Genomic DNA, 23,706 nt, shown 5'->3' with positions numbered 1-23,706 from the left:
CGAGAAGTTTTGACAATCTATAAATAAACAGAATCCATTTATGAATCGGAAGAATGTTACTGTTTACAAATTGATGTATATATTCAACACAACTCCATTTAGAACCCCAGTAGGCAAACTGTAGAAACTTGACAAGTAAATTCTAAAATCCATATGGTAATGTAAAGGACCCAGACAGACTAGCCAAAATAGCATTGAAAAAGAATAAAATCAGAGGACTTTCCCTACCTCACTTGAAGTCTTCTTACAAAGCTACATTAATCAAGGAAGTGTGGTATTGGTGTGAAGACAGACATATAAATCAATGGAACAAAACAGAGAGTTCAGAAATCAACCCACCCATACATGGTGAATTGATTTTTCTAAACTGAAAAGACAATTTAGTGGAAAAGAGATAGTCTTTTTCAACAAATGTTGCTGAAACAATTGAATACCCATATGCAAAATAATGGACTTGGATATATATACCTTGCAACACAGACTAAAATTAATTTAAAGTGGATCCTAGACTTAAACATAAAACTATGAAACCTACAGGAAAAAACAGGTGAAAATTATGGTGACTGAGAGTTAGGCAAATTTCCTTAAAAACAACACAAAGACATGATCCATGAAAGAAAAAGAAATTAAATTAGACTTCATCAAAATTACAAACTTCTTCTCATCATAAGACACTGATAATAGAATGAAACGACATCACAGATTGGGAGAAAATATTTGCAAGTTGAATATTTGATAAATGTTGTTATTGTTCAGTCACTAAGTCGTGGCCAATTCTTTGTGATCCCACGGATTGCAGCACTTTAGGCTCCTCTGTCCTCCACTCTATTCCGGAGTTTGCTCAGATTCATATACATTGAGTCAGTGATGCTATCTAATCATCTCATCTCTGCCACTTCCTTCTCCTTTTGTCTTCAATCTTTCCCAGCATCAAGGTCTGGAATGAGTTGGTTCTTCACACCAACTAGCTGAAGTATTGAAGCTTCAGCATCAGTCCTTCCAATGAATATTCAGGGTTGGTTTCCTTTAGGATTGACTGGTATGATCTTGCAGTTGAAGGGACCTTCAAGACTATTCTCTAGCACCACCAATTTGAAAGCATCAATTCTTTGGTGCTCAGACTTCTTTATGGTCCAACTCTCCCATCTGTACATGAACTACTGGAAAAACCATAGCTTTGACTATACAGGTATTTATCAGCAAAGTGATATCTCTGCTTTTTAATACTTTGTCTAGGTTCGTCATAGCTTTCTTTCCAAGAAGCAAGCATCTTTTAATTTTATGGCTTCAGTCACCATCTGCAGTGATTTTGGAGCCCAAGAAAATAAAATTTATCACTGCTTTCACTTTCCCCCTTCCATTTGCCATGAAGTGATGGGACTGGCTGCCATGATCTTTAGTTTTTTGAATGCTGAGTTTCAAGTCAACTTTTTCACTCTCTTCTTTCATGTCCATGCAGAGGCTTTTTAGTTCCTCCTCACTTTATGCCATTAGAGTGGTATCATCTGCATGTCTGAGGTCACTGATATCTCTACTGGCAATCTAGATTCCAGCTTGTGATTCATCTAGCCTGACATTTCACGTGATATACTCTGCATAGAAGTTAAATAAGTAGGGTGACAATATATAGCCTTGTCGAATTCCTTTCCCATTTTGTTCCATGTCCAATTCTAACTGCTGCTTCTTGACCTGCATAGAGGTTTCTCAGGAGACAGGTAAGGTGGTCTGGTATTCCCATCTCTTTAAGAATTTTCCACAGTTTGTTGTGATTCACACAGTTGAAGGCTTTAGTGCAGTCAATGAAGCAGAAGTAGATGTTTTTTTCTGGAATTCCCTTGCTTTCTCCATGATCAACAAATGTTGGCAATTTGATCTCTGGTGTTTTACATATGGAAGTTCTTCATTCACATACTGCTGAAGCCTAGCTTGAAGGATTCTGAGCATAACCTTGCTAGCGTATGAAATGAGCACAATATCTAGAATACACAAGGAACTCTAAATAATAATAGTACTCAATAAAATGAATGGGGAAAAGACCTGAACAGAAATCTGAGTTTTGAACAAATATTCCTTGAGTTTTTCATCAAGGAATATATATGGATGGCAAATAAACATATTATAAGATGCTTAACATCATTAGTGGTTAGGAAAATGTACATTAAAACTCCAATGAGATACTACTACACACATATTAAAATGTCTAAAATTAAAGCCCGACCACATCAAATGTTGGTGAGAATGTGGAGCAACTCTCCTACTCTACTGGTAGAAATGTAAAATGGTACAATCATTTTAGAAGGGAGTTTGGCATTTTCTTAAAAAGTTAAATATACAATTACCATATAACCTATCCATTCCATTCATTTTTAGGTATTTATCCAAGAGAAATGGAAGCAATGTCCATGGAAAGACTTGTACACAAGGTGATGTCAGCTGTATTTGTAGTGAGTGGTTCCAGACTGGAACACCCCAAATGTCCATCAACCTGTGAATGGAAAAAGAAATTGGGGAAAAACTTAGCAACAAAAAGGAATACAAATGCAACAATGAATGGAATTCAAAGGTCTTACACTGACAGTAAAAAATAGCGTACATTGTATGGTAACATTAATATAAAGTTCTAGAAAATGCAAACTTCTCTATAGTGACAGAGAGCAGACCAGTGAACTGCCTGTGGAAGGGAGAGTTGGGAAGGGGAAGGGGTGGGAAAAAGAGATTACAAGGGGCATGAGGAAACTCTTGGGAGTGATGGATGTGTTTATTATTTGATTTTAATTATGGTTCTATGGGTGTATACTTATTCAACTTAACAAAGTATACGTTTTAAATATGTGCAGTTTGTTGTACATCAATCATGTCTTAATAAAACTATTAAAATTTTTCACCATGTGCTTAAGGACTCAGACTCTGCAGGTTGCTAGGTCTGTATGGATATCTCTATTCTATGGTCCACATGCTTTTCATTAAGTTATTAAATCTCCTTCATCTCTAGTTCCTTCATGTGCAACATAACCTCAAAGTGTTGATGTAAGAAAAAAGTGATATAATTAAAATAACAACAAAAAACAACCAAGCAAATACACCAAAAATTACCATGTCTAAAAAATTAATACTATTATTGGTATCATATGAGTTCTTACTACTGACAGTTTGCTATTAATATAGAGGGAATGAAAAGGACAGAAACAGTTATGGGGGTTATTTAGAAATCCCTCATAAGTTTGTAATGATGGCAATAAACCTGTCTTAAAATCTCTGGACTTGGTTCAAGTATTACAAAAATTCCTGTGTGTTTTTTAAGAGATGACCCACATCTAATACCAACAGCCAAAGTTTCTATAATCTCTTATATGTAATGTAATATAATGACATGCTGCCTTATTTCCATTTCAATCCGTTCTATACAATGCAGTTGAAATTCTCAAAAAAAAATTCTTCTTCTCCCTTGCTTAGTTACCATTGGTTTGCCATTTCTTAAAGAATTAAATTCAATCTCCTCAGACTGGCATTGAAAGTACTCCAAAACTTGACTACTTTTTGCTTTCCTTAGAAAGTTTAGTGTAGAGGTTAAAAATATGAAGCTTGGGATAGGACCACCTGGTTCTACTCTCTGTATGCCTCAGTTTCATTCCTTGAAAATAGGAATGATAATAATATCTACTTTACAGGGCTATGGTGAAGGTTAAATAAACTCGCACAAGTCAATCTCTTAGAATAGTGACTGGTTCATAATAAGAGTTCAAGAAGGTTCAGGTATTTTTTGCCCTTATTCTATCTACCTCCTCCTCTATGCCTCCCCATGTATTATTTTCTCCCATCACATTACTTGTTATTCCTTATAGGCCGAATTATGTCTCCCTTCTTGAAATTCTTATGTTGAAGATCTATCCCACAGTAACTAAGAACGTGACTGTATTTTGGAGATACGGCCATTAAAGAGGTGATCAAGTTAAAATGAAGTCTTAATCCAATCTGACTAGTGTATTTATTTATTTAAAACATTTTATTTTATATCAGCGTATAGCTGATTAACAGTGTTGTGATAGCTTCAGGTAGACAGGTGGACACAACAGTTTCAGGTAGACAAAGAGAGGCAGCCATACATATACGTGTATCCATTCTCCCGCAAACTCCCCTCCCATTCAAAAGCGAAAAGTGAAAGTCACTCAGTCGTGTCTGACTCTTTGCGATCCCATGGACTTTATAGTCCATGGACTTCTCCAGGCCAGAATACTAGAGTGGGTAGCCTTTCCCTTCTCCAGTGGATCTTCATATTCAGGCTGCCACATAACATCGAGCAGAGTTCCTTACACTATAATACAGTAGAACCTTGTTGGTTATCCGTTTTAAATATAGCAGTGTGTATATGTTGATACCAAAGTCTCTAACTATCCTTTTCCCCTTATCCTTGCCCTCAGTCAACCATGAATTTATTCTCTATTGACTGGTGTCTTTATAAGAAGAAGAAATTTGAATACATGAAGGGACGCCAGGGATGCACACGCAACAAAGAAAGACCACGTGAGGAAACAGTGAGAAAGTGGCCACCAGCAAGCCAAGGAGAGAGGCCTTAGAGGAAACTAAACCTGCCAACATTGTGACTCTTCCAGAACTGTGAGAAATAAATTTCTCTTTCTTAAGTCACCCAATTTGTGGTATTTCACTATGATACCCCTTTGTAAACAAACGCATTCTTCCCAAATGCACTCTGTGTTTTTCTGTTTTCCCATCTTTACTTTCTCTTTCCACATGAAGCTATCTTCCTCAAATACTCTTCCCCTAAAAGCCGCCTTTTTGTCAAGCTTCATCTAAATACTGTAATGCTTACTTTAAAATATATTTTGGGCTGTCAGAATTCATTTCCCTCCTCTATACTTTCATGAGCATGCTGTTTAGTCCTCTATTAAAGAATATTCACTTTTGACTGTCTTTACGTGAACCGTGAAATTCCAGATGTTCAAGCTGGTTATAGAAAAGGTAGAGGAATCAAAGATCAAGTTGCCAACATCTGCTGGATCATCGAAAAAGAAAGAGAGTTCCAGAAAAACATCTATTTCTGCTTTATTGACTATGCCAAAGCCTTTGACTGTGTGGATCACAATAAACTGTGGAAAATTCTGAAAGAGATGGGAATACCAGACCATCTGACCTGTCTCTTGAGAAACCTGTATGCAGGTCAGGAAGCAATGGTTAGAACTGGACATGGAACAACAGACTGGTTCCAAATAGGAAAAGGAGTATGTCAAGGCTGTATATTGTCACCCTGCTTATTTAACTTATATGCAGAGTACATCATGAGAAACGCTGGGCTGGAAGAAGCACAAGCTGGAATCAAGATTGCCAGGAGAAATATCAATAACCTCAGATATGCAGATGACACCACCCTTATGGCAGACAGTGAAGAGGAACTAAAGAGCCTCTTGATGAAAGTGAAAGAAGAGAGTGAAAAAGTTGGCTTAAAGCTCAACATTCAGAAAACTAAGATCATGGCATCTGGTCCATCACTTCATGACAAATAGATGGGGAAACAGTGGAAACAGTGTCAGACTTTATTTTTTTGGGCTCCAAAATCACTGCTGATGGTGACTGCAGCCATGAAATTAAAAGACGCTTACTCCTTGGAAGGAAGGTTATGACCAATCTAGATAGCATATTTAAAAGCAGAGACATTACTTTGCCAACAAAGGTCCATCTAGTGTAGGCTATTATTTTTCCAGTGGTTGTGTATGGATGTGAGAGTTGGACTATAAAGAAAGCTGAGCGCCAAAGAATTGATGCTTCTGAACTGTGGTGTTGGAGAAGACTCTTGAGAGTCTCTTGGACTGCAAGGAGACCCAATCAGTCCATCCTAGAGATCAGTCCTGGGTGTTCATTGGAAGGACTGATGTTGAAGCTGAAGCTCCAGTACTTTGGCCATCTCATGCGAAGAGTTGACTCATTGGAAAAGACCCTGATGCTGGGAAGGATTGGGGGCAGGAGGAGAAGGGGACGACAGAGGATGAGATGGCTGGATGGCATCACTGACTCGATGGACATGGGTTTGGGTAAACTCCAGGAGTTGGTGATGGACAGGGAGGCCTGGTGTGCTGTGATTCATGGGGTTGCAAAGAGTTGGACACGACTGAGCGACTGAATTGAACTGAACTGAACCATAAATTCAGCCAATGCTTTGGCCACTGATGCGAAGTGGTATTGGTATTGGTATTGGCCAAAATACCAATACTTTGGCTACTTGATATGAAGAACTGACTCATTGGAAAAGACCCTGATGCTGGGAAAGATTGAAGGCGGGAGGAGAAGGGGATGACAGAGGATGAGATGTTGGATGGCATCACTGACTTGATGGACATGAATTTGAGCAAGCTCTGGGAATTGGTGATGGACAGGGAAGCCCAATGGACTCCTGCTGCAGTCCATTGGGTTGCAAAGAGTTGGACATGACTGAGTGACTAAACTGAACTAAATGGCTATCTAGCTAATAGAATCCCAGCATCCTCTGTAGGTAGTTGTAGCCACATGACTAAGTTCTGACTAATGGAAAATGAGTAGAAGTGATGGGTACAATTTTCACATTATGGCCTAAAAGGAAAGAAGGAAAACCTGCTCAAAGGAGTGTTTCTGCTCCTTCTGGCTGGAGTGTAAACTCAGTGTCGTCTAGAGCAATCATCTTGGACTAGGAGATGTTGATGACGGTAGCATGGAAGATAAAAGAAGCCAGGTCCCTGATGACTGTGGAATTATATCAGGCCTAGATCTTTCAATCCTTTTAACAGAAGTACATACAGACAGCACAAGTAAACAGATACATACACACACATCTATGAACACACACACACACACACACAATCATAGCTAATATACTATCCAAACCAGAACAACCAACTTTTTTATGTGGGTATGTCTTAGATTAGAAATATGTCAACATATTTCAACTTGTATTTTTTCCTGTTTTTATAATCAACATTGTCTTTTGGCAACCTCAATAAAATGTCTCATTAGTTAAATGTGGAATGATGAATAGGGACAGTTAACAAGGCATAAATCAATCAGATTTTCTGATGAGGTCATAAGCTACAGTAACAGTCTTTTGTAGCAGTAAATTCTCAAGTGCTTGATGTAACTTGAATTTTGTAAATGTTTCCAAGCTAAGTATAATTTTTAGGTTGGATGTAAAGAGAGTAATTGGAGTCAGAGGCTAAGTGGAAATAATACAATAAAAGCAACAGCTCTACACTTATTCGTCTCTGAGAACATGTTCCCAATATCTGTCATCATAAATTTACCCCAAATTGTACATTATATACTTTTTTTCATAAAATATATCCAACCAATCATTTGTTGCCAACTCCTGAAAAAAATTTTAAAAATAAGAGGATTGATTGTTCACAGATTAATCTTTTATTCTCAGGGAGACAGGAGAAGGGATGGATGGGGAGAGGTGAACTGTTGGAGATGGGATGAGACTAATGAACTCTGCAGAAGAGGAAACGCAAATGGTGTCTAATATTCAGCAGTTTCCAAATATTTATTTAATGCCCATTATATTTCATGTATCATTCCAGGTGCTGAGGGTTCGAAGTCAAATAATATTTCTATCCCAAAGATGCTTTTAATACAGTTGGAGAAGCAAACAAGTAAACTGACTGTAAAACAAAATATATAAAGTCACTGGTTTTCATTTAATTAACTTTCATTAATTTCTAGAGGCAATTCTTTCAGAATACTGCATATTCCTGAACACAGGATTTGGTTCAGAGATACATAATTAAGTACAACAGTTCAGAGACTTTCTTGAGATTTAATATATAGAAGCTGGGAAAAAGGATATCTTTTCATTTGGATTATTAGTTTCTATCTCTTGGAACCACAAGATTCCTAATACAGCATTTGTATGAATTTCCTGGAAGGCTTTAGATATTTGACAATTGTTAAAATTGGATGATAAGTGGATGATTTATTTTTTGTGTCAATAATAACCTTTATGATATCTGCTGGCTCAGATCATGAACTCCTTATTGCCAAATTCAGACTTAAATTGAAGAAAGTAGGGAAAACCATTAGACCATTCAGGTATGACCTAAATCAAATCCCTTATGACTAAACAGTGGAAGTGAGAAATAGATTTAAGGGACTAGATCTGATAGACAGAGTGCCTGATGAACTATGGATGGAGGTTCGTGACATTGTACAGGAGACAGGAATCAAGACCATCCCCAAGAAAAAGAAATGCAAAAAAGCAAAATGGATGTCTGAGGAGGCTTTACAAATAGCTGTGAAAAGACGGGAAGTGAAAAGCAAAGGAGAAAAGGAAAGATATACCCATTTGAATGCAGAGTTCCAAAGAATACCAAGGAGAGATAAGAAAGCCTTCCTCAGTGATCAGTGCAAAGAAATAGAGGAAAACAACAGATTGGGAAAGACTAGAGATCTCTTCAAGAAAATTAGAAATAGCAAGGGAACATTTCATGCAAAGATGGGCTCAATAAAGGACAGAAATGGTAGGGACCTAACAGAAGCAGAAGATATTAAGAAGAGGTGGCAAGAATACACAGAAGAACTGTATAAAAGATCTTTACGAGCCAGATAATCACAATGGTGTGATCACTCACCTAGAACCAGACATCCTGGAATGTGAAGTCAAGTGGGCCTTAGGAAGCATCACTAAGAACAAAGCTAGTGGAGGTAACGGAATTCCAGTCAAGGTATTTCAAATCCTGAAAGATGATGCTGTGAAAGTGCTGCACTCAATATGCCAGCAAATCTGGAAAACTCATCAGTGGCCACAGGACTGGAAAAGGTCAATTTTCATTCCAATCCCAAAGAAAGGCAATGCCAAAGAATGCTCAAACTACCACACAATTGCACTCATCTCCCACACTAGTGAAGTAAATGCTTAAAATTCTCCAAGCCAGGCTTAAGCAATATGTGAACCGTAAACTTCCAGATGTTCAAGCTGGTTTTAGAAAAGAGGAACCAGAGATCAAATTGCCAACATCCGCTGGATCATCGAAAAAGCAAGAGAGTACCAGAAAAACATCTATTTCTGCTTTATTGACTACAACAAAGCCTTTGACTGTGTGGATTACAATAAACTGTGGAAAATTCTGAGAGAGATGGGAATATCAGACCATCTGACCTGTCTCTTGAGAAACCTGTATGCAGGTCAGGAAGCAACAGTTAGAACTGGACATGGGAGAACAGACTGGTTCCAAATAGGAAAAGGAGTACGTCAAGGCTGTATATTGTCACCCTGCTTATTTAACTTGTATGCAGAGTACATCATGAGAAACGCTGGGCTGGAAGAAGCACAAGCTGGAATCAAGATTGCCAGGAGAAATATCAATAACCTCAGATATGCAGATGACACCACCCTTATGGCAGACAGTGAAGAGGAACTAAAGAGCCTCTTGATGAAAGTGAAAGAAGAGAGTGAAAAAGTTGGCTTAAAGCTCAACATTCAGAAAACTAAGATCATGGCATCCGGTCCCATCACTTCATGGCAGATAGATGGGGAAACAGTGGAAACAGTGGCTGACTTTATTTTTCTGGGCTCCAAAATCACTGCAGATGGTGACTTCAGCCATGAAATTAAAAGATGCTTACTCCTTGGAAGTAAAGTTATGACCAACCTAGATAGCATATTAAAAAGCAGAGACATTACTTTGCCAACAAAGGTCCGTCTAGCGTAGGCTATTGTTTTTCCAGTGGTCATGTATGGATGTGAGAGTTGGACTATAAAGAAAGCTGAGTGTCAAAGAATTGATGCTTTTGAACTGTGGTGTTGGAGAAGCCTCTTGAGAGTCCCTTGGACTGCAAGGAGATCCAACCAGTCCATCCTAGAGGAGATCAGTCCTGGGTGTTCATTGGAAGGACTGATATTGAAGCTGAGACTCTAATACTTTGGCCACCTGATGCGAAGAACTGACTCATTGGAAAAGACCCTGATGCTGGGAAAGATTGAGGGCAGGAGGAGAAGGGGACGATAGAGGATGAGATGGCTGGACGGCATCACCGACTCGATGGACATGGGGTCAGAAAGTGTAGGACACGACTGAGCGACTGAACTGAACTGATGATGTCTGCTATCACATTTTCCTTTGTTTTCACCCTTCCACACTCCCTACCTTCTTACACACATAGACACTATGCTCTAAGCAAGGTTCAGTATTTCTTTGCATTCCTCAAGATGGAAATGGACTCTATAGGCACTGGTGAGCATATAAGCGAGAGGAGAAAGTACATTATGTAACACGTAGCTTCGACCTGCAGAACTCCTTTAATCATCTCCTTCTAAGACTCTACTTGGAAAAAAAAAAAAAAAGACTCTGCTTGGCCCTCGGATGCTGCCCTTCCTTTGATCACTTCCCCTTTCCCCAGTTCTCTACCTCTCCCAATTCTGGTTCCTGAGTCCTGGATCTTTTTTACTCAGAATAATTTAGCTCTGCCCCAGCTCATCCAAACCCACATTTCTTCACTTATTACTCCATTCAACAGACAAAAGACACCCCAGATACTAAAATTTACCTTTCTTAGAATATAGCAGAGGGAATGTAAATCACAAAAATTTTGAGTCACTTATAAAAACTCACCCAAAATTATATCTGAATATAGAGATGATTTAAATTAGGGATGTAAATCTTTTGGATCAGTGTGGGCTACAGCAGAGTGTTTAGGAATAGAAAGATAAAATCTAATTTGGGAATTTATCTTTCCTGGATATAATCAGGTAGGTATTTTTATAAAGACTTAGTGTGAATATGTATGTTTACCAGAAGATTTGACCTGACAGATGCTTGACTGATAAACATTTGACTTCAGAGGTGGGTGGGTAGGTGGCAAGCAAAGAAGTCGCCATATCATGTATTCAGCCTCCTGGATAGAGTTCCAAGAGAGAAAATTCGCTTGAAACTATCTATTTCACTGTCTCCACGCTTCTCCCTTTTCTTCTGCCCCCCCGCCCCCCCCCCTCTTTTTTTCCCCAGTTTTAACTTTTTTTTCAGGATCTACGGTTCAGAAGGGAGTTCTTTACGGAAAGCTGGAAATGCTGCGATGCACTGGGTCTTTGGCTGGGTACACTGATCATTTCTTTTTAAAGTCAGAATTTCCTGTTCACCTGAAATGATGGCTTGGCATGTTCATGGGTATATTTCAAATCCTGAAACAAAGGGAGGATGTAAATATTTATAAATTTAGAATTGTTCAGCAACAGTTCACAGTTCAGTTTTCCTGGAACTGGACAACACATCATTCTGATTCTTTCTCATAACCAAAGGCAGTTTTCCTCATTTTTATTTTGTATTGCTAGTGGTTTAAGTGTATCTTTGTAAGGCCTTTAAAGCTATCTGGCAGTTAGGCAGAGTATAAATAACCTTTATTGTTATTATCATTGTATGTAGCATTCACTCTGTTTTGCTGCCATTAATAAACCATTCAAGCAATGCTGTTGCAATGTATAATATTAGCAGAAGGCTCCCTGGGGAGACATATAAGAGGGTGTTTAATATTCTGCTTGTTCCTCAGTCCAACTCTCCACAGGCAGAGATGTTAGAGTATGTTCAAAGTTCACCTGAAAAAAAAAAAGATCTATGAGATTAAAAACAACACTAAACATGCTACTGTAATTCAGAGAATTGCTTTAGCTGTAACATTTTTGCTAAATTAGAATATCATAAATTAACTGAGTTAATATGCTCTTAGAATTCTTACTTGTAATTAAAAAACATACAAGATAATTCCCACAGACCTATGTAAAAGAAGTGATTTTTCAGCAGCTTGGTCAAACTAGTGTAGATAAACTTAGAAGAGGAGTGAGTTTTCCACTCAAATACTCAATTATGAACTATTTTTGAGCAGAGATAGCCTGTACTTTGTTTGTTTTTTCATAATACCTCATCGATGTCTTCATAGAGCTCAGATTCAGTGTTGAAATTTAAATTCAGAAAAAGAATATGGTAAAGTCCAGAACCATTGACATGTTAAGAAGCTGTAAGGTGGTGCATACAAATGAATTTTATGCACCATGGGCTGTTGTGAAACGTGACCCTGAAGATTTTCAGAAAAATATTGGATTCTTAAGTATCTGTTTAGATCTGATAACTAACCACAACAGCATGTTGCTGTTGACTGTTAGGTCCACAGAGCTTTAAAACAATTTTATCTTCATTGCATTGGCTCATTGTAGCTCTCAGCTCCAGGTTGAAATCCCTTTGAGAGTTTGCTTGGGGATTTAGATGTTATTTTGCTGTGTAATAAATGATCCCAAAGTTTAGTGGCTTAAAACAGCAACAATTTATGTAACTCAGGATTGTGTTGTACCGTAATTTGAGTTGGGCTCAGATTAAACGTAACTGTGCTGATTTTAACTGTGCTCACTCCCATCTATGTGGTCAGCTGCTGTCAGGTATGCTGTTTTGTTTCTGGGGTTGGCTGGCTGTTGGAGGGCGGGCAGCAGCGATGTTGGAGCCACAGGTCCTTCATCATCTAGCAGGCTAGCCCGGGCTCGTCTGCATGGCAACTCAGAGTTCTAAGGACAGACAGAAAGAGGACAAGCCCCACTGCACAAGTGCTCATCAAGCTTCTGCTTGACTCATGCTTGCTAACGTACCTCTGGTCATTGCATGTCACCCTGTTGAGCACAGAGTCCAAATGGGAGACACTCAAGGTGCCATGCCAGGGGAAGCATGAATACAGGACACCGATTTGTGGCCGTTTTGCCGTCTATCACAGTAATAGACAGTCTTGGATAGCCAGCAATAGCTGTAGATGTTTGTCACTGGCTATGATAATCTTTGAGATATCATATTATCATATCTAGAAAGGGAGCATAATGCTTTGAAAAATCCTTGGCCTTGGATTCTAAAGAATTGGTTTCTTGTTCTGGCTCTGCTACTAATTCACAGAGTGACATGGAACAACTCACTGACCTCTGGGTCATTAATCCTTCATATCTTAAGTTGAGGTCCTGTTTTTTGGACTAAAATGTTTTCCCCCAGGCCACATATTTGGGTTTTACTGGTTCTTAATTCTTTATCTGACTTTAGATGAACCCAGGGTTTCACAATCTACATTCCCTGGAGCCTTCCTTATCTCTGAGATGCTAACATGGTAAGGGCACACTGATGAGATCTTTTAGAAATTTACTGGCACTCTCACCTCTCAGAGAGCTGAGGTATTTTGAGGTTTCAGATGAATGCCTGTTCTCATATGATACTGAAGGACGTAGAAGAAAATAAAAAAAATCAGAACCACAGAGCTCATTGAGTCCAAAACCTTATTCTTTCCCCCTCCCTCCGAAACTTCACTTAAAAAAAAACAACCAAATTCATTCATTACATCATGAAATGTGCTCTTGAGCATGTGACTACAAAGTAATTCACATGTGTGTGTGTGCCTGCTCAGTCATGTCAGATTCTACAACCCCATGGACTATAGTCTGCCAGGCTCCTCTTTCCATGGAATTTTCCAAGCAAGAATAATGGAGCGGATTGGCATTTCCTTCTCCAGGGGATCTTCTCAGGGATCGACGAACCTGCGTTTCTTTCGTCTTCTGCATTGGCAGGAAGGTTCTTTACCAGCTGAGCCACAAAGAAAGTCCTGCACTGTATTCTGTAAAGCCTTGGTGGCTCAGTGGTAAAGAATCTGCCTGCAACGCAATAGACACAGATTTGATCCCTCAGTGAGAAAGATCTCTTGGAGAAGGAAATGGCAACCCACTCCAGTATTCTTGCCTGGAAAACCCCATGGACAGAGGAGCCTGGCGGGCTACAGGTTATGGAGTCGCAAAGAGTCAGACACGACTGAGAACACACAACACACTGTATTTTATTTAACCACTTCCTTGCTGATGCTCCTTTGAGCTACTGTCACTCTTTCTTTGCGATAAACATCTTTATACATAGATTATATGCATGACAAACTTTGGTAAACATTTTTATTAGGTAAATTCCTAGAATTAAGCCCCCTGGGTGAGTTTAAAATCTGGATAAATGTGGAGAGCTGAACAAACATTTAAAAACAAATTGATGGCACCTACGTTTGTCAAACACACGATTAAAGCCGTCCGTTCGAAGGTCCTGGAGGAGGGGTTGGTCTGTATCTGCAGTCAGGTGAGCTGGTGGGTGGTAGGAACACATAGGAGGTCACAGGGGCCGGCGCATTCGGGTCACGTGGGCGACGTCGCCCCGCCCCTCCCGGTCCCGCAGAGCTCTCGCGTGGCTTGATCCCTAGCTCGAGCTGTAGCTTCTTGAGGCGAGGGAGCCGGTGCTGCGTTCAGGTCTCGCGAGATGAAACAGGGGCCTAGTGGAAGGTAAGTTCTGTTCTCGTGCTGTTTATTAATGGGAAAAGTGAGGCCCATAGAGAATTGGTCAGGAGGCTGGAGCAAACAAGACTAGAGACTAGATCACTCTGACCGCCAGTCTACCAACTTTTTTTCTACTCTAGAGTGTTTTATCCACAAGAAATTTGTGTATTTTCGAGTGTGATTAGTAACCTCAACACGTAAAATTCAGTTGTTGTTCAGTGGCTAAGTCGTGTCTGACTCGTCGCGACCTCGTGGACTGCAGCACGACTGCTTCCCTGAAAAAAATTCAGTTAATTAACTCAAAAGTTTTACTTTACACGCAAGGCTTTGGTATTCTATATAGCTATACTATCTTGAGAGACGTTCTCAACAAGCGCTTCCCAGGGAATTAGCCTTGAGCATGCTGGAGGTTAATCTTGACGGGATTCACTCAAGAATCTGAGGTAACCTGGCTAGAGGCCACCCTAAAAACGAAATATTTTGTCATGATAAGTAGAAACAAACTGCTCGCTGTGCTTTCTAACACTCACTCCTCGCTCGTTCTGCCAGTTGCTGTTTCTCACCTCTGCTGGGTCGGTCTCGGGATTGGGAAGGTGTGGGAGGGAGGGGACAAGGATGAGGACCACCTGTGACAGGTCCTCTCATCATCTGGAACTGGGAGCTCATTACACAGCAGACGCAGAATTACTGGCTCTTACTCTAAGCGAGTTAGCAGCAGCAGCAGCAGCATTCTCATTGGAAGCTTTTGGTGTGTTTATCAAGGTCCTGCACAGGGGACCTCTGAGTACAGGTTCCCACCCCTTTGTCAAGGTCGCATTGCTGGTGGGGGTGGTCCTCTTTGATTTGAAGTTCAGCCTTCTCCTTGCAAGGTCATTTTTCTTTCCCCTGAGCCCCCAGTCTAATCTAGCCACAGTCTTTCAGCTTCAGATTTATTCTCAAGAGTCAAGCAGCAGTCTCTGTGTCCACTAAATTCCTGGGGTCATCTATAAGTTTTGGTTGCATCTCACTGGTGAGAAAGTGCCCCAACTGCTCTCCCTCTGAACCTGGAAAAATGGCATTTATTTGGAAGGAGGAAGTGGAGGACCAAGAACAGTAGCTGCACATTGAGGCTATCTGTCTCTTAGAATCAACGTTTGCATCCACAGCAACAATTTGGGAATGAGGAAGACAGAAAGCTAAATTTTGGGGATTCAAAGGATATCTTTCTCTTCTCTCAACTGAGTTGGGGAGGAAACACTCCGCAGCTCAGAAACAGTGTTTGCTAGCACTGACATCCTCTCTCCACAACATCCTTCACCCACGTGTGAATTCTTTGTCTTCTCTCACAGTACCTTGAAAGTGGGAACCATGAACTGCACTACGTTTGCATGGTTTCCCAGTTTCTCAGCATAGCCAACATACGTAGTTTAGCCCCTCAGTTTAGGATGTGGGGCACCTAGAGCACTCCTATTATTTTCAGCTCTTGGTTCTTGCTGAAAAAAGTGCATAAGAAGCATTGCTTCAGTTTCTTCATCTGAAAGATGATGAAGTTGGCTTCCTTGATCTTTGGACGTTGCTATGTACTGAATTGTGTTTCCTCTCTGCCCTGTGCCCTGCCTCCAAATTCACCTGTTAAAGCCCTAACCCTTGATATGACTGTATTTGGAGATAGGGATTTTATAAAGTAATGAAGATTAAATGAAGTGGTAAGGATGGGACCCTAATCCTATGGGATTGGGAACCTTAAAGGGAGGGGGATGGAGAGAGAGAGAGAGAGAGACATCTGTCTCTCCCTCTCTGTGTGTAACCACTGAAAGATGACCATATGCGAACACAGCAAGAAGGTGGCTGATTATGAGTCAGGAAAAGAGCTCTCATCAGAAAACCATGCTGAACCATGGTCTTGGGCTTCCTAGGCTCTAAAACTGTGAGAAGATAAATTTCTCTTGTTTAAGCCATACAATCTGTGACATTTTGTTATGGTTGCCCAAGCAGACTAATAAAGATGTCTTTACCTCTGAACCTCTGGAAAAAAAACCTCTCAGACTTCTCACGGCCAATGAAAATTCCCTTATCTCTAGGAAAGAATTCACCTCACTCCTCCAATGGCATTTAGACTCAAGGATACCTCTCCTTAACTGTTGGGGCTGTTGGTCTGCCTTTAACCCATCATCTCCAAACAAATCTAGCCATGGCACTCACACTGTTAATGTTATCTCAACAACAAACAAGCTTCATTCTCCACCCCCCCAACTTCTCATTTTCTCAGATTTCTAAAACTTGGCTTTCTCATGTACTGATTTCCTCATCCATGACATCAATAGTATAGCAATTTCCTGTAAACTATGGTTTGATCATACTGAAATATATTAACTGCGGTGAGCGATGAAATTGCCAGCACTGTTATTGTGTGAGCCGCACTTTGGGAACAATGACAACAGTGAGAGATTGCATGCATGGCTTGAAATTTGTGATCTTCCCTGAACCTGGAAAAATGGCATTTATTTGGAAGGAGGAAGTGGAGGACCAAGAACAGTAGCTGCACATTGAGGCTATCTGTCTCTTAGAATCAACGTTTGTATCCACAGCAACAATTTGGGAATGAGGAAGACAGAAAGCTAAATTTTGGGGATTCAAAGGATATCTTTCTCTTCTCTCAACTCCTGGAGCATCTTTTGTTGATACCAACCTTTGGCTCTTAGATTTAAATTCTTTGGGTATAAGGAATGTGCTTTATCATCTGTGAATCTCTGCAAGCTCCCAACTGAATCCTTAGCAGGAAACAATCCAGATAAAATTCTGAGCACAGTGCCTATCTCATAATAAGCACTCAATAAGTGTTAGCTGACATTATTATGAATCCAAAGAAGGTACTCATTAGTTGCTGATGGATTGACTTCTCTTTTGCATCTATTCTCTGCTTCAACCATTCTGTGAAAAGTTATGTGAACCTGTAAAACCTTATTTTATTTTATATTATGGTTAGGGATTGAATAGCTGTGGGTTAAGTATAATTGTTCTTTAACCTATATCTTCAATGAATATTCAGTGATTTTGAGCATGTTTTGTATGTATATGTTTATGTACACCAAAATTTAATCACACAGAAGGACAAGTAGAGGTTGCTTTGTTTGAAATTACTCTCTTAAATGATTCCAAGTAATGCTTGAGTCCTGTTTAAAAAAACTGCCAAGTCTTCTTGCATCAAAGTCCCAATTTGCATATCACTTTACATATTGAGTCCCAAAGGCTTCCATTCAAAGGATGGAAAATAAAATTAAACGAATCAATTAGTGTATCTTACTGCAATTGTATTCAAACCCAATATTAAGGGCATTACATACAAATTACATAACAGATTTAGAAAGCAATTCAATTTAATCACATCTTAGATTAGGAGGAACAGGAACTCAGTCAAGAGCTTGAGAGAAATGCCAGTCAGCTGTTGTGCTCAGGAAATTGGGACGGGAGTTCTTGTCTGTCCTTGGTGGAGTAGCTCTGGGTCTTCCCAGAACCAGCTCGTTACTGCAACTTCGACCCTAAACTGGGGTTTCCAGGAGGGGCCTTTATCTTTCTGAAGAGGTGATTCTAATTAGTCTGTTGCTTTTTTGACCATTTGATTTCTGGTAATGTTAGAATTTTAAACTTGGTGCTGAGTAGCCACTAATTTTGTACAATATCCTTGTGCTGGGGAAATATTTGGAATGTTTAACTGCTCTGTGCATACCCCCCTGCCCATCCAGCTGTTAAAAGGGTTCCTTCCACTTTATTCTCTGAGGCTCTTGCACTCAGCACAGTGTGGGCATCTAGACCTACACTGTCCAATAGAGGACCCCCTATTCACATGACTAGTGTAGCAAAAGAATTGAATGCAAAATTTTATTTCATTTAAATTGATTTAAATAAAAAAAAAACCATATTCACATGACTAGTGTAGCTAAATAATTGGATGCAAAATTTTATTTCGGTTAAATTGATTTAAATGAAAAAACCCTGATACCTGATTCAGTTATAGCAAGACTTTTGATTATGTTTGGGCCAACTTAGATATGTGAATCTACTTTTCAGCTGTACATTTTATGAAATTTAAAAACCAGTCAAGTGTTTAACATGTGTTTTGTGAGGTGTTGTAGACGTAAAACACGTCAAATTTCTTATAAAATTTTAATCCTGTAAAAAAAGTATTAAAAATATCTCTTTGATCATTTTCATGTTGATTACATGTTGAAATGATAAAACTTCAGATACATTTCATAAAACAAATTATATTATTAAAATTAACTTGAACTATTTCTTTGTACTTTTTACATGTGGCCATTAGAAAATTTAAAATTACATGCTGCTGCTGCTGCTAAGTCACTTCAGTCATGTCTGACTGTGCGACCTCATAGACGGCAGCCCACAAGGCTCCCCCGTCCCTGGCACTCTCCAGGCAAGAACACTGGAGTGGGTTGCCAGTTCCTTCTCCAATGCATGGAAGTGAAAAGTGAAAGTGAAGTTGCTCAGTCGTGTCTGACACTTAGCGACCCCATGGACTGCAGCCTACCAGGAGTGCCTTTTTTTGTGTTTCTGTTGGACAATGCTCAGCTAGACAGAATGAAACCAGAGAATAAAGGTGCTAAATATTTGCTATTTGTTTTTTTATTTTTTAAATTTTTTATTTTATATTGGATTACAGTGGTTAACAATGTTGTGTTAGTTGTAGGTGTATAACAATGTGATTCCATTATACAAATACATGTATATATATTTTCAAATTCTTTTCCCAGTTAGGTTGGTATGGAATATTGAGCAGAGTTTCCTGTGCTATACGGTAGGTTCGTGTTGGTTATCTGTTTTAAATATAGCAGTGTGTACATGTCCATCCCAAACTCCCAGCTTTTCAAATTCAGATGCCACAGTTCACTAATAAGGTAAGCTATTTAGAAAAATATATGCTTGCTTTCTTCCTGCTTTCTTCAGATAAGATAAAGATTTCTCAGTTGGAGAGGATAGGAGGGAGGTGCCAGATGAAAAGGAGCAGATGGGAACCTAATGACTCACCAGTGTCCCTCTGGGAGTCACAGTCACTGCTTGTCCTGAGGACCCATGTGACCTGTCCTCCTGGCTGGTCCGTGCAGATTAGGTACCACTCATAGCCAGCACTGCAGCAGACTGCCTGTGCTACTTGACCTTCTGCAGCCCTCACCCAGCCCACTCTGTGGGGTCACTCCACCTTCCACCTGCATTCCCCTCATCAGACAATTTAGGATCCATGGCCCACATATTAGGGCCATGTGATCACATGCTAAATTTTTCCTAAAAATGAAAGTATCTGGGTCTTTGCCTGTGGGCACAAGTGTGCCCTGATGTTGAGGTTGAGGTCCATGGCCAAGCCTGAATATCCCTGGTCACACTTTTATTGTTTTTTGGAAAAGAAGCTTCAGGTTAGAGGTTCACATGAGTGGTCAAGGGGTCTGTTCCCCTTAGGAGTGAGCTGATTTGCAGGTTGCCAGTTTTCCAGGTTTCTAGGGATACCTCGTCTTGTGGCCAGAAGGGGTGGACAGCTAGGTTGGTGGGTGCGGGCAGCACCTGGTCACCATATTCCCTGAGAGTTTTCATGGGGGCAACTTGAGTTGTTCCAGGAATGGGTCTACCATACAAGAGATCAGTGCACTTAACTTTAATTTATCCTTTGGGACTAACTGCATCAGGACAGTCTACTTAATTCAGCTTTCTTGACTTTCCTTCCAGAGCTTGGCTAAGGTCTATTTCAAGGTCAGATTGATTTTCCCAACTTTCCTTGATGATTGGGGTCTTCAGGCTGAGTGCAAGGTCCATTTTATGCCCAGGGCACTCATTATTTCCTTCGTTGCTTTTTGAGACACAAATGCTGGATTATTATCATTTTATGGGAATCCTTGGAGCCCAAGGGGAGTATTTCAGGGATTATTTCTTTGAGGAATGAGTCAGCCATTTCAGCTGCCATTTCAGTTCTAGCGGGAAATGCTTCTATCCACCTAGAATGTGTTCTCAGCACAACAGTGAAATTGGTTTGCCAGTCTCCTCCAGCATATGTTCTTCTGGTCTGAATGGGCCTTATCTTGGGACCTCTGGAAAGGAGGTCTGGTGTTGGAGTTGTTCATTGTATTGATGGGGGATGTCTCAAATTATCCAACTAATTATCCTTTTCGTGTCAGGAGTTACCATGACTTCAACTAGCCAATTAAATAAAGCTTCCCTTCCATAGTGAGTTCCTTGATGAGCCTCCCTGAAGGCTTGACAAGCTGCAGTTTGGGGAAAGAAGTATTGCCCTTGTTAGTGTTGTAGGGCCAGCCTTTTGGCAGTTGCATCTGTCTTATTGTTTCCCTTTATTGCCTCTGCATCCTCCTTTTAGTGGCTGCAATGATAGATCACTGACATCTTTTTTTGGAACCTGTACTGCTTCTAAGTTATTCTCTACAGTAAGCATACTTCTTTCCCTCCAAATAGAACAGGGGCAATGCCCAATAAGGTCTCCCGATGGAGAGGGTACTGTTTCCTCTTGCCATGTATGTCTGGGTTTTAGATGGACTATCAGGGGACTGGCTTCTACAGCTCGTCCTACCCATCCCTAGGCTCAGACCTCAGGATTTACTCCAGGAAGGTTGACTTGCTCTGTCCTGGGAGGTTTATCCTCAGCCATCAACATTATCATCTTTGCTCTTTGTCTAAGGGGAGGCCAATCTTTAGTTTGTCTCCTGTTAGGTGGATAATAGCTCCTAATTTATGTAAGATGTATCTTCCTAGCAGGGCTGCAGGGCATTCAGGGACACACAGGAAGGAATAGGTGAGTGTATGTGTCCAGTTTGCATACTAATGGCTCTGTGTAATGCTCATTCTTGGGCTTTCCCTGATATGTCCATAATTTTGCAGTTCTTCTAATTGAGTGCCTGGTCTGGTCTTCAGAATTGAGTAAGTAACAATGTTATACTGACCCACTTGAGTTGGTCCCCAACAAGGGTCCTTCTGCCTGGTGGTGTTTGAGCCAGTAGAACAAGACTACGTTTGGTTCAGAAGCAAAGGAAAGCTTTATTCTTTGAGCAAAGAATGTAGAGATTGGAGGTCTTGTTATAGAGTGCACACTCACCCTGAAAGGCTCTCAGTGGGGCTGCTTTATAGAGTACTTGAGGATGAGGGATAATTCTCACGAGTTGAGCACAACTCTGCTGTTCACAGCATTCCAGATCACAGTGCCAGGTGCAGCATCTCTGCACACAGCACACACTGTCGTCTTGGATTGTAGTGTTGTGGGCAGCACTTACGCACACAGCTTGTTGGGTTGAAGTGTTGGGTACAGACATTCTGCACTCGGAGCTCTGGCCTGAAATGCAAGGCCTCTGCACATAGCACCCTATGAACAAGTGAAACTAGACAAAGTACAAAAGAAAAAAGGATAGATTTATTTCATTACTTGTACTCTTTTTTTATTTTCTTGTCATTATTAATGGGCTTTGTTGGTGACACTTGAAGCTGATTGGGACTTCATAACTGTCTTTTTTTCTTCCATTTTTAATGAGTTATAATTGACACACAACCCTGTATAAATTTAAGGTGTTCAGCATAATGACTTGCATTCATCATGAAATGATTATCATAGAAAATTTTAACGAACATCCATCATCTTATCTAGATACAAAATAAAAATAAAAAAACATATTTTCCCTTGTGATGAGAACTCCTGGTATTTTCTCTCTTTAACAACTTTCATATGTAACATGTAGCAGTGTTAATTGCATTAATCGTGTTGTATATTACATTACACTCCTAGTACTTGTTTACCTTATAACTGGAAGTTTGTACATTTTGACCACCTTCATTCAATCCCCCTCTTTCCCTGCTGCCCACTTCTGGTAACACCTTTGTAACCACCTTGATGGATAAAGTGTGCTGGAAATGAAGTTTTGTGACTTCTAAGCTACGTTCTCGAAGATGGTATGGCTTCTACCTGGAGTTTCCACATTTGCTGCTCTCTCTCTCTCTCTGTTCATCTTTGGAACTTAGCTACTGTGCTCTAAAGTGCAGGCTATCTCATGTTGAAGACCATACTGAGATGCCCATGTGGAGAAGAACTTGATTACTCCCAGAAAAAACTGTTTTTATATTTTCAAACCAAGGCCTCAGACATAATGGAGCAGAGAAAAGATGCCTGTATTATCAGAATTCTGAAGACTTTGACAGTCTAGAATAATGGGCTAAAATGAACAGGATGAAATCAGCAGAGATCAGTGTAAAGTGTACACTTTTTATTAAAATATCAATTACATATGTATAGTCTAGTTAATACATGTTAATTTGAAGGAGAAGGAGGGGATTTAAATTGTTCTCAAGCTTACCAGTCAACAGTAGTGTGAGGTGGCTGCTTAAAAATCCTCATGTAATCTGCTGCTGCTGCTAAGTCACTTCAGTCATGTCCGACTCTGTGCAACCCCATAGAGAGCAGCCCACAAGGCTCCCTCGTCCCTGGGACTCTCCAGGCAAGAACACTGGAGTGGGGTGCCATTTCCTTCTCCAGTGCATGAAAGTGAAAAGTGAAAGTGAAGTTGCTCAGTCATGTCCAACTCTTAGCGACCCCGTGGACTGCAGCCTACCAGGCTCCTCTGTCCATGGGATTTTCCAGGCAAGAGTACTGGAGTGGGTTGCCATTGCCTTCTCCAGCTCATGTAATCTAAGGCCTGTTAATAAGTCAGAGAATTTTTAGATCAAGGGAGATAATAGTCCCACTGTACTGAAGCTTTTTATCTGGGTATTAGTAGCTAATACTAGAGTTTGCAGTGTGCCTTACACTTTCCTAAGGGCTTTATGCAATATATCTCATGGAATCTTCACCCTATTGGGACAGTACAATTATTATTCCCATTTTATGAAAGGAGAGAATTGAACAAAAGGGCATTCAGTAACATCACCACATTGCACATCTATTTAGTGTCAGGGTGGGGATTTGACCTGACTTCAGAACTTACTCAAAATTGCCAAGTTCTGGGCACCTCATTATTTCATTATAAAGAGACATGGGAAGTTACTGTATTTCCAGAGGAGGTGGCCATGATGGATAAAAGGTGGCTAAAAATCTCAGTGGAAAGTGGCTGAAGGAACTGGGACCTTTGAATTGGAGGAAAGATACACTGGGGGGTTGTATCTGTTTTGAACATGTATGAAAGGCAGTTTAGACTTGAAATATGGAAGACTCATTTTACAAAATAACTAATAAGACTGGAATGCTGGGAGGTAGTAGTGGATGATGAAAAGCTGGGTATTAGTCTCAGGAGTCACGCTACTACAAAGTGGATTCTGACAACTAGGGGATTGTAGTTTCATTCCCAACTCTGAAATTTGAAGATTCTGAATTTCTCCTTCATTGTCAATATTCCATAGACTTGAACTATTTTTCCCGTATGGTCCAGAAACTT

At 40.1% G+C, this 23,706-nt stretch overlaps 2 long non-coding RNA genes across 3 annotated transcripts in view; one reads left to right on the top strand and one right to left on the bottom strand.

Moving 5' to 3' along the window:
- Positions 1 to 613: 613 nt before the first annotated feature.
- On the bottom strand, positions 614 to 14,199 carry LOC145542748 (uncharacterized). 2 transcript variants are annotated; one of them, XR_014080109.1, is made up of 4 exons: positions 14,033 to 14,199; positions 12,316 to 12,523; positions 11,114 to 11,155; positions 614 to 2,485 (listed from the first exon to the last, which is right to left on the bottom strand). It is a non-coding gene; the product is annotated as an uncharacterized LOC145542748 (long non-coding RNA). The 2 variants fall into 2 exon arrangements; XR_014080112.1 differs by lacking the exons at positions 614 to 2,485; positions 11,114 to 11,155 and adding an exon at positions 11,355 to 11,566 and having other exon boundaries at positions 14,033 to 14,142.
- Positions 14,200 to 14,261: 62 nt separating this feature from the next.
- Positions 14,262 to 23,706, top strand: part of LOC145542737 (uncharacterized) — a 174,221-nt gene continuing 164,776 nt past the window's right edge. Inside the window, exon 1 of the long non-coding RNA XR_014080100.1 lies at positions 14,262 to 14,305. This is a non-coding gene — a long non-coding RNA (uncharacterized LOC145542737). The remainder of the gene's footprint in view (positions 14,306 to 23,706) is intronic.

This window comes from Giraffa tippelskirchi, chromosome 1 (assembly GCF_054371585.1).
Source record: "Giraffa tippelskirchi isolate mGirTip1 chromosome 1, T2T-mGirTip1v1.2.pri, whole genome shotgun sequence".
NCBI lineage: Eukaryota > Metazoa > Chordata > Mammalia > Artiodactyla > Giraffidae > Giraffa > Giraffa tippelskirchi.
The sequence above is the reverse complement of the archived record's forward strand: the minus strand, read 5'-3'. Positions and strand labels throughout refer to the sequence as shown.